This window comes from Lathyrus oleraceus, chromosome 3 (genome assembly GCF_024323335.1).
Source record: "Lathyrus oleraceus cultivar Zhongwan6 chromosome 3, CAAS_Psat_ZW6_1.0, whole genome shotgun sequence".
Taxonomy (NCBI): Eukaryota; Viridiplantae; Streptophyta; class Magnoliopsida; order Fabales; family Fabaceae; genus Lathyrus; species Lathyrus oleraceus.
The window spans coordinates 475,101,793-475,112,031 of record NC_066581.1 but is presented as its reverse complement, the minus strand read 5'-3'; positions in this window follow the sequence as shown (position 1 = coordinate 475,112,031).

Genomic DNA, 10,239 nt, shown 5'->3' with positions numbered 1-10,239 from the left:
TAGAGACCCAAATTAATCATAGAAGGAATTTCATCTGATCAATATTATCCATTCATTTTGGGAGATGAAATGTACATTTCATCAATCCCCTAAATCCAATAGTATTGGTCAAACAAAAGTCAAATCAACCATGATCAAGGCCAAATAGAAAGTCAAACATCACAAGATCAATTAAATAGCTCAACAATATTTTTAAATAATTATTCAATTAATAATCAAATCCCTTCAAAAGAAAAAATAAATGGCCAGGGGATTTATCCTAGGTAAAACAAGGTCAAAGGACCTTAGACAAAAAAATTCATAATTTTTGGAAAGTCAGAAGTATTTTAAAATATTTAAAAACAAGTCAAAATTCATTTATTTCATGAAAAATATAAAAATTAATCCAAAAAATGATTCTAATTCAAAATAGGAAAGAGGAAAATATTTAAAGATTTTTGGTGAAAGTCCCATATTTTTTGGATTAAAAATGAATTTAATATGAATTAAACAAAATAAAAGGATTAAAATTAAAATTAAAAATTAAAAAGAAAATAGAAAAAACAAGGGCCATCAGATCTCCCTCATTAATTTAGGTGGAAGATTTGATGGCCACGCGCGCGCTATCCATCATGGTCCAAAGTCAAAGCGCTGCAGACGTGGTAATCAGAATGGATACTAAGGATTAAAACATTTGAATCAGATCGGAAGGTTGGGAAGGCGCCAACGCACCACCGGAGCTAGGGCTCCGGTAATCTTCTCTGATGGACCTCATCGGACTGGTCCACCACCAACCATCAAGAAAATGAAAAGTGAGCGCACTATTTTAAAGGAAAAAAGCTCAGGAGCTCGAATTTGGCCTCAACTTCTCCTAATTCCAAGTATATAGAAAGATATGATGATTTGAATTTTGAGGTACACGATCTGAATTTCTTCGGTTTGACCTCAAAGCAACTCAATCTTGTTGCCTACATTGGTAGGACTTCAGACAACCAATAAACAAGTAGTATTATGGAGAAATGAGAGACAATCGAAGACTTGAAAATCTAGAAAAATCACCTTCGGGTTGCAGTGATTTGGCTTGATCTCGATGCAATTCCACTTGGTTTTTCCTCCTCTTGCTTGTAGGATATGATTGAGATGAAAATGGATATGAGACCTTGGAGTTCTTGTTCACGAACAGAAGTTGAATCAAGAACTCGATTTCAATGAAATCCTCAAGGTATTCTATGGAATAAGGTTCTGAGATTGCTTGGCACAGCTTGGGCAAAAGGTCTTCCTCAATCTGAGGCAATGCACTTCATTATATAGGCCAAGGAATTGATTTCTACACCATTCAAAATTTGAACCAAAAATTGTAAGTTCGTGTGCATGGGTGCATGGACACGCACTAGGCCCAAAATGATGATTGCATTGAATCCAATTTCGTGCATAAATGCTACTGATGTCATAACATGGAGCCATGCAAAGGTAATTGGAATTTGAGTTTAAAATTTACCAAAATAAGCCATGAGAAGAATCCATACACAAGTCCCTCAGTTCTTATCCAAATGAAATGATCTTTGTCTCTTTGGAAAGATGACATGAAGGGGAACAACTTTGATGTTGAAGATTTTTCCATTTGGAACTTAGATCATGATTAATTTTGAGGTGGAGGTTGGATAAATCAAACATGGTTGAAAATTTTCTAAGTATAAAGTCAAATGACCACTTCTTCCACCTTGAATAATGTTTTCTATGAGCTTCAAATGAAACCTGGTTCTTCACAAAAGTTGTAGATCTTTCATTCCTATTCAAGTTACACATAGAATTTTTTTTGTTATTTTGGTTAGTAAACAAAGAAAAAAAAGTATGATACAAACAAAAGTGCTTGGTGATCTCTCCTAATGTAAACCCAATGAATGAGGGGTAAGGAGGATGTCAAGGTGTGATCCCAAAGCCAGTTCCAATGATGAGATAGCATGAGGGATCTTAGGGTCAAATTTGGGGTCTTACAACCACGATTTCCCAGAAAAATGCCATCATTAGAAGCTACTTCATAGGTCGTGGGTTTTCAACTAACGCTGCAAACTTTCCCACTACCATTGAGTCGGACAACTGTCGTCAATCGAATGACCCTTGGTCTTCATTTGGTTTGCCTATAAATACCACTTCTTCATGTTCAACATTTTCTTTCTGCTTCTTCAAAACGATATTATTTTCCTCATTTTTCTCCTTCTTTCACTATAATGGCTTCCACTACTAACACCAAGGACATAACAACCTTCAATACTAGAAACAACCCCATTGTGTTTCAACTTACTGAAGCAAAAAGCTTGAAACTTATTCCTCAACCAACATACACTAATAAGGCTGTGGTGAAAATATGGCAATGCCAAATGCTTATCCCTTTTGTCGTTGCTGACAAACTCATTACCTTCCATGGGCCGTATCCAAACGCCAAGACACAACCTAAAAATGTTCAATCTCATTTTCCTGGTTTTACGCCTACTCTCCCTCCAACTTTTGAAAAGGATGGCACCATCGACGTAAAGTTCATGGACCCAAAGGCTAGAGTTTTCAGTTCGATGCCTACTCCTGGAAATAAGGAGTATGTGGCATGGCTTAACAAAGTTCAACTCAAACGCCAAGGCCAATGGAGAGGTGCTGGTATTTTCGACGCTACCCAGATATCGAGGCAAACCCTTCGAATCAATCCATGCATGTTTCTTGCTTCGATGTATTTCTGGGAGGGTTCGACTAATACCTTCCAACTTTCGTGTCGTATGCTGACGCCAACTTTTTTCGATGTGGCGGCTATTACAGGTTTGTCACCTTTGGGAGAAACTTTTGACCCAACGCTTCCGACAGAAACCACCTTCTCTTTCAGTCGGGCCATCCTTCATAATTATATCAAAGACCACCATGATTAGAATTTTTTCGAAGCATCTGACGAAAAGCATATCGCATTTCTAACTCTTTGGCTTTCGTACTATGTATTTTGTCCTGGCTCTTTGCAAATATCCAAGAGCTACATAATCCTGGAAATCCAAATCCATGAAGTTCAACAGGTTTCTTTAGGTAAGCTTTTACTAGCTTCCCTATACCATTCTCTAAAATTGAAATTTCTTCATTCTACTCTAAAGGCCCTAAACATGTTTGCCCCCATGTAGTTGTTGTAATGTTGGTTGAGTGCCACCTTCGAGCACCAGTTGGGTTATCCCGTGTCGTAGCATATAATGCGTTTGAACCAGGATCGACCAGTCGAGGGCACACGACTTTCCCTAATGACATGTCAGGAGACTCCCAATAAACACCTCTTTATGAAGTATCTTAATATTTTTATCAAGGCAAATTCCTTCATTCCAGGTATGGCCCCAGTTGTGGATTGAAGCTTTGTCCCAAAATGGTTTAAAAATCCTTTCCCTGGTGATTCTCCCCAAGCTGCGGCACAATCGAGTGCTGTGTGGAGAGCATTTTTTACTCATACCTTGTTGTCCTTCAGGATAGAAGCAAGGTTGAAGGGATGTGGTTTTATGAGTTATCAACCCAACTTGGTCGCTCTCCAATTTGGCCTTAGCAAAATGTTACCGAAGTCTTTGGTGTCACATTCGACTGACATTGTATGGGTTGGTCGACCACTGAACTTTGAAGGCCATAAAGCCTGCCTCAGATTTCATAAGTCTACTCAGCGCCTCAAATTACCAGTTTTCAAATTCTAACAATCCTTCAGAACAACCAAAGACTTTGACGAGTGGTGGTCTGACTACCAACGTCAATGTTTTCCCAATGCATTTTTTTCCAACACATGATCGACGTTTCTCCACTCTCGCTGGAGAAACGCTTGCTCCACCACCGACTACTAACACTCCCTACGAAACAATCCAAATTATCAATGCTGAAGAGGCCCAAACTGAAATTCTAGTTATCATACTTTCGATGTCACACGGGTTGTTATGACATCCGATTCTGCGTAGACAAGAATTATGCAGAACTTAAAAGTAAGTGCAGTAAATAACACAAGTAATTGTTTACCCAGTTTAGTCCAACATGACCTACGTCTGGGAGCTACCAAGCCAGGGAGGAAATCCACTATTAGTAGTATTAATTCAGACCTTAAACCAACTGTTTAACCCTATCACTTAATACCTACCCAATGCAATTTCAATCTTACACTAAGATCAGAGTTCCTACTCACTCCCCCTCAATCACCTCAGTGATTACAACCTTTAATTACTATTAAAGACACTTGTGAAGTCACACTTCAAACAACTCTTGATTGTGCTTAACAGCTTTAATCAAGATACACAGCACTCACGCTTAAAAGCTTAGAGTGACACAACACTTACAACTCAATGAACACCCTATACCAATGCAATCATCTTAGTGATAATAGCTTGGCTTACAAGTTACGTCTAATACAAGACACACAAAAATACAGCAGTGAAGTATGATGGACACATTAAATCTTCACGCCTAAAATCCCCAGTTCTGAATGAAGGATTGCCATCCTTTTATATTGCAGTACTTGGGCCTTGTACTTGTATTCTCCTGAATTTAAGGTCACGCGAGTTCCCCTAAATTCCACATCTAGGTTACTAACAAATAGGCTATTTGTTAGGTTCATTAAATGTAGCTTGGTTGTTGGTTTCCTGGATTTTCTCTTAGCTGTTGAATCCCTGAAGAATAGCCTAAGAAAAATGCTGAAACAGAAAAACTAAACAACCTACAATATAGCATACGCTGTCAGGAATGAATGTCACAACATTCAGTTTGACATCCAAATCAAGGACCATATGCTAAGTCTGTTTTTCCTGAAAACAGACTGTACAAATTTGCTGAACTGTGCATGACCAATTTGTCCATACCTCAGTATCAGCGTACATTAATAAATGTCAAGACATTCAATTTGACATTTACACAATTAGCCTTATGTCAGGTCTGTTATCCTCCTGAAGAACAGACTGAGATACATACTGACGTGTAGCAGAAAACCACTCTGCCTATTGTTCAGTATATGCTGTCAATGATGAATGTCATAACATCCAGTTTGACATTCAGACATTAGGCCTTATGCCAGGTCTGGTATTTCCTTGATAACCAGACTGAAAATAAATAATGAGTTCTAACAGAACACCAACTGTTCTATTCCTCAGTATCTGCTGACAGGGATGAGTGTCATAACATCCAGTTTGACATTCAATAAATCCTGTATTAGCTAATCCTGTAGTATACTACTCAAGTATGTCATGACATCAGCCAAGACATCAGAGTACAGCTAGATATTCTAACATACAATGCAGTCAAACAAACACCTCCACAGCATGTCATGACATCAGTCAAGACATTAGAATCCAGCTAGTGTTTTACCATACAATGCAGCCAATTACACACCTACAAACTCCCCCTTTGGCAAATTTTTGGCTAAAACACTTTGGTCTCACAACAGAGTCCATAGCAGCGGAAATCTCACATCTAGCAGGAAATTAACCTAGCTAATACACTCAGAGTGGCAGCACACTCACACACATGGAACTTAAATAAAAACTTCACATATCAGCACACATACAGAAGTTAAATAAATACTTCTAATTGCAGAACACATAAACACACTCACACTCATAGAAGTGGAACATCAGCTGCAGCACAACCTCTGGATTAGAGGATCTTGAATATCTTTCCTGAATATCTGTTTAGTAATAAGCAAAACAATCTGTTGTCTCCTGGGGTATCACCTGTTACTCCCCCTTTTTGTCAAAAATGTTGCCAAAGCAACACTTTAAATTACAGATCCACATAAATAGAATTACACATAAATGACAGAATTACAGACTTGGTTTTACCTCACAGTTTCAACCAAGTCAACACCCACTTTACAGTAGGTACCACCATATCAGATGCCATGACTTTGTGTCTGACATCCAGAACCACTCCTGCATGAACATTGTCCTTGAACTCCTGCAGGTGCATAGGCTGCCTCAAGTTAGGATATCTCTTTAACCTCTTGTTATCACACTTGTTGCAAGTGACATAGCTATGATCTGTTGACCAATCAGAGCACACTTCCAATTGTTTAATAGGCAGAGATATTAAACAATACATCCCAAACATCATTGGTTGCTATAAGTTCTCAGAGAGACATATTCCCAGTTTGCCCCTTAAGTTTTCAAACTGAGTAGCATTCAGAGCCTTTGTAAATATGTCAGCCAGTTGGAGTTCAGTGGCTACATGTTCCAAGGTAATCATTTTGTCTTCCACCAGATCTCTGATGAAGTGATGTCTAATGTCAATATGTTTGGTCCTGCTGTGTTGGATGGGATTCTTGGAAATATTGATGGCACTGAGATTATCACAGAACAAAGTCATGACATTTTGAGACACATTGTACTCAGTGAGCATCTGTTTCATCCAAACCAGTTGGGAACAACTACTTCCAGCTGCTATGTATTCAGCCTCTGCAATGGACAGAGATACACAATTCTGCTTCTTGCTGAACCATGATATGAGATTGTTTCCCAAGAAGAAACATCCTCCTGATGTGCTTTTTCTGTCATCAGCACTCCCAGCCCAGTCAGCATCACAGTACCCAGATAGGACAGGCTCAGAACCATGTGAGTACAGCATCCCATAATCACAAGTCCCATTAATGTACTTGAGAATCCTCTTGACTTGATTCAAGTGGCTCACTTTGGGCTCTGCTTGGTATCTGGCACACACTCCAACTGCATAGGAAATGTCAGGTCTACTTGCAGTTAGGTATAAAAGACTACCTATCATGCTTCTATACAAACATTGATCAACACTGGGCCCTCCATCATCTTTGGTTAACTTTAGATGAGTAGGTGCAGGAGTTCTCTTGTGCCTAGCATTATCCATACCAAACTTCTTAACCATGTTTTTGGCATACTTGCTTTGGGAGAGAAACATAGAATCCTCCATTTGGTTGACTTGCATTCCAAGAAAATAAGTCAGTTCCCCAACCATACTCATTTCAAACTCAGATTGCATTTGGTGAACAAAATGTTTTACCATTTGCTCTGACATTCCACCAAAAACTATATCATCCACATAGATTTGAGCAATCATGATTTTGCCATCTTCATCCTTCACAAACAAGGTCTTATCTATCCCACCTTTTCTGTATCCATTTGAGGTCAGAAATTCAGTCAACCTTTCATACCAAGCTCTAGGTGCTTGCTTCAACCCATACAAGGCTTTCCTCAACTTGTACACATGTTTAGGTTGGTTAGGATCACAGAACCCTTTCGGTTGTTCCACATTGACTTCTTCATTTAAGTAGCCGTTTAAGAATGCACTCTTCACATCCATTTGGAACAGTTTGAACTTCAGAATGCATGCTACACCTAACAAAAATCTGATTGACTCAAGTCTAGCAACGGGTGCAAACGTCTCATCAAAATCAACCCTTTCAACTTGAGTATATCCTTGAGCTACTAGTCTTGCTTTATTCCTAGTAATTACTCCTTTCTCATCTGACTTGTTTTTGTAGATCCACTTGGTACCAATGATGTTAGTCCCTTCAGGTCGTGGAACTAGCTCCCATACTTCATTCCTTTTAAACTGCTCCAGTTCATCTTGCATGGCATTGATCCAATATTCATCAGTCAGGGCTTCTTTCACAATTTTTGGTTCAACCTTGGATACAAAATAGGAATTTGAACTAATTTCCCTTGATCGGGTAGTCACACCACTATTGGGATCTCCTATGATAAGATCCTTAGGGTGGTCTTTCTGAATTCTGATAGATGGCATTTTGGTGGGTGCATCTACCTCACGTTCAGTAGGAGTCGCATGTACTTCTTCAGACTTGACTGGTATGTCTGTTGTAGTATCAAGGAATGTTCCAACATCCTCTATGACATCGATTCCTTCCTCTTTATCATCCACAATAACATTTATGGATTCCATCAGGACACTGGTCCTGTAGTTGAACACTCTGTACACTCTGCTGTTAGTTGAGTATCCTAGGAATATACCCTCATCACTTTTGGGATCCATTTTCCTTCTCTGTTCACGATCTGTGAGAATGTAGCATTTACTTCCAAAGATATGAAAGTACTTCACAGTGGGTTTTCTGCCTTTCCATATTTCATACAGAGTGGAGGAGGTTCCTTTTCTCAAGGTGACTCTATTGTGAACATAGCAAGCGGTATTCATAACTTCAACCCAAAAGTGCATAGGGAGCTTCTTTGCATGAATCATAGCTCTGGCAGATTCTTGAATAGTTCTATTTTTCCTTTCAACTATCCCATTCTGCTGAGGAGTTATAGGAGAGGAGAACTCATGACTTATTCCTTCAGACGAGCAAAACTCATCAAACTTGGAATTTTTGAACTCCGTACCATGATCACTCCTAATTCGGATGACACAACTGTCCTTTTCCCTTTGAAGTCTGATGCACAGGTCTTTGAAGACATCAAATGTATCTGACTTCTCTCTGATGAAGCTTATCCATGTGTATCTGGAATGGTCATCAACCACCACATATGCATATCTCTTTCCACCCAGACTTTCAACCTGCATAGGTCCCATTAAGTCCATGTGCAACAGTTCCAGAACTCTGGAAGTTGTAGGATGTCCCAGCTTCGGATGTGACATCTTGGTTTGCTTGCCCACCTGGCATTCTCCATAAACTCTTCCTTCATCAATAAGCAGCTTTGGGATTCCTCTAACTGCTTCCTTGGATATGATCTTCCTTGGCAGAGGAGCACATTGTGGAAAAGTTTGAGAGCTTAGGTTCCCACAGATAACAGTTATCTTTGGATCTGGATCCTCTCATAACTTATTGATTATCTTCGTTTGTCACAACACATAGCTCCTTAGTGAACTGAACATAGTATCCTTGATCACACAGCTGGCTTATGCTGATGAGGTTGGCCGTCAGTCCTTTTACTAACAGTATATTATTCAGTTCTGGGACTCCAGAGCAGTCTAGCTTACCCACACCTTTTATTTTTCCTTTAGCACCATCACCAAAGGTCACATAACTGGTAGTGTGAGGTTGTATATCCACCAATATATTCTTCATACCAGTCATATGTCTTGAGCAACCACTGTCAAAGTACCAGTCTTCTCTGGTAGATGCCCTTAGAGCTCTGTGAGTTAACCTAGCATACCATTGTCGCTTCTTGATGGGGACATAGTGCCTATATGTCTTATGCTTAGGTCTGACATGAGGGGCTTGGTTAGGGTAACCATGAAGCCTGTAGCAGAAGGCTTTTATATGGCCAAGCCTACCACAGTGGTGACATCTCCATTTCTGGAATTTCCTCTTCTGATGATTATTCATCCTGGTTCCCTGATGTTGAGACATTGGGTGTGACCTCCGCTTGAATTTTTGAACTTTAGCCTTTGGGCGTTTGAGTTCAGCTGAGGATTTTTTCACAAAGCCTAAACCTGATATGGTTCCAGACTTCTGTCCCACCTTTAGGATCTCTTCCAAGGTGTCAGTTCCTTTATTCAACATTCTGATAGATTTAGTCATTTGATCCAGCTTGGAGGTCAGCAAGGTTATCTCACCATTTAGACCCTCTATGACTGTCAGATGCTTCTGTCTCTCATCTTCCAGCTCCTTGATGAGCTTCTTCTGCTTTTCTCCTTGTACACGTACTTCTGCACTAGTGACACATAGCTTCTTATAAGCTGCAGCAAGTTCATCAAAGGTTAGTTCATCTGCACTTGAGTCATCATTAGTGGCACAAACACTCGTTAGTGCAGTGACATGTTTAGCAGATTCTCCTTCAGATTCACTTTCAGAATCTCCCTCAGACCATGTGACAGCTAGCCCCTTCTTTTGCATCTTGAGGTAAGTAGGGCATTCAGCTCTAATGTGTCCATAGCCTTCACATCCATGACATTGGATTCCCTTGCCTTGGTTGAACTTTTCTTCATAAGTTGATCTTTTCCTGATGTCAGACGGGATGTTCTTGACATTTGGTCTACCTCTTTGATCAATCTTCTTCACGAACTTGTTGAACTGTCTCCCAAGCATGGCTATGGCTTCTGATATGCTTTCATCACCTCCAGTATATCCTGCTTCTGACTCCTCTTCAGTATTTGATACAAAAGCTACGCTTTTGTTCTTCTTTTCAACATTCTCACACATGCCCATTTCAAAGGTTTGGAGAGAACCAATGAGCTCATCCACCTTCATGATGCAGATATCTTGAGCCTCTTCTATTGCAGTGACCTTCATGGCAAATCTCTTAGGTAATGACCTGAGAATCTTTCTTACAAGTTTCTCTTCAGCCATTTTCTCAC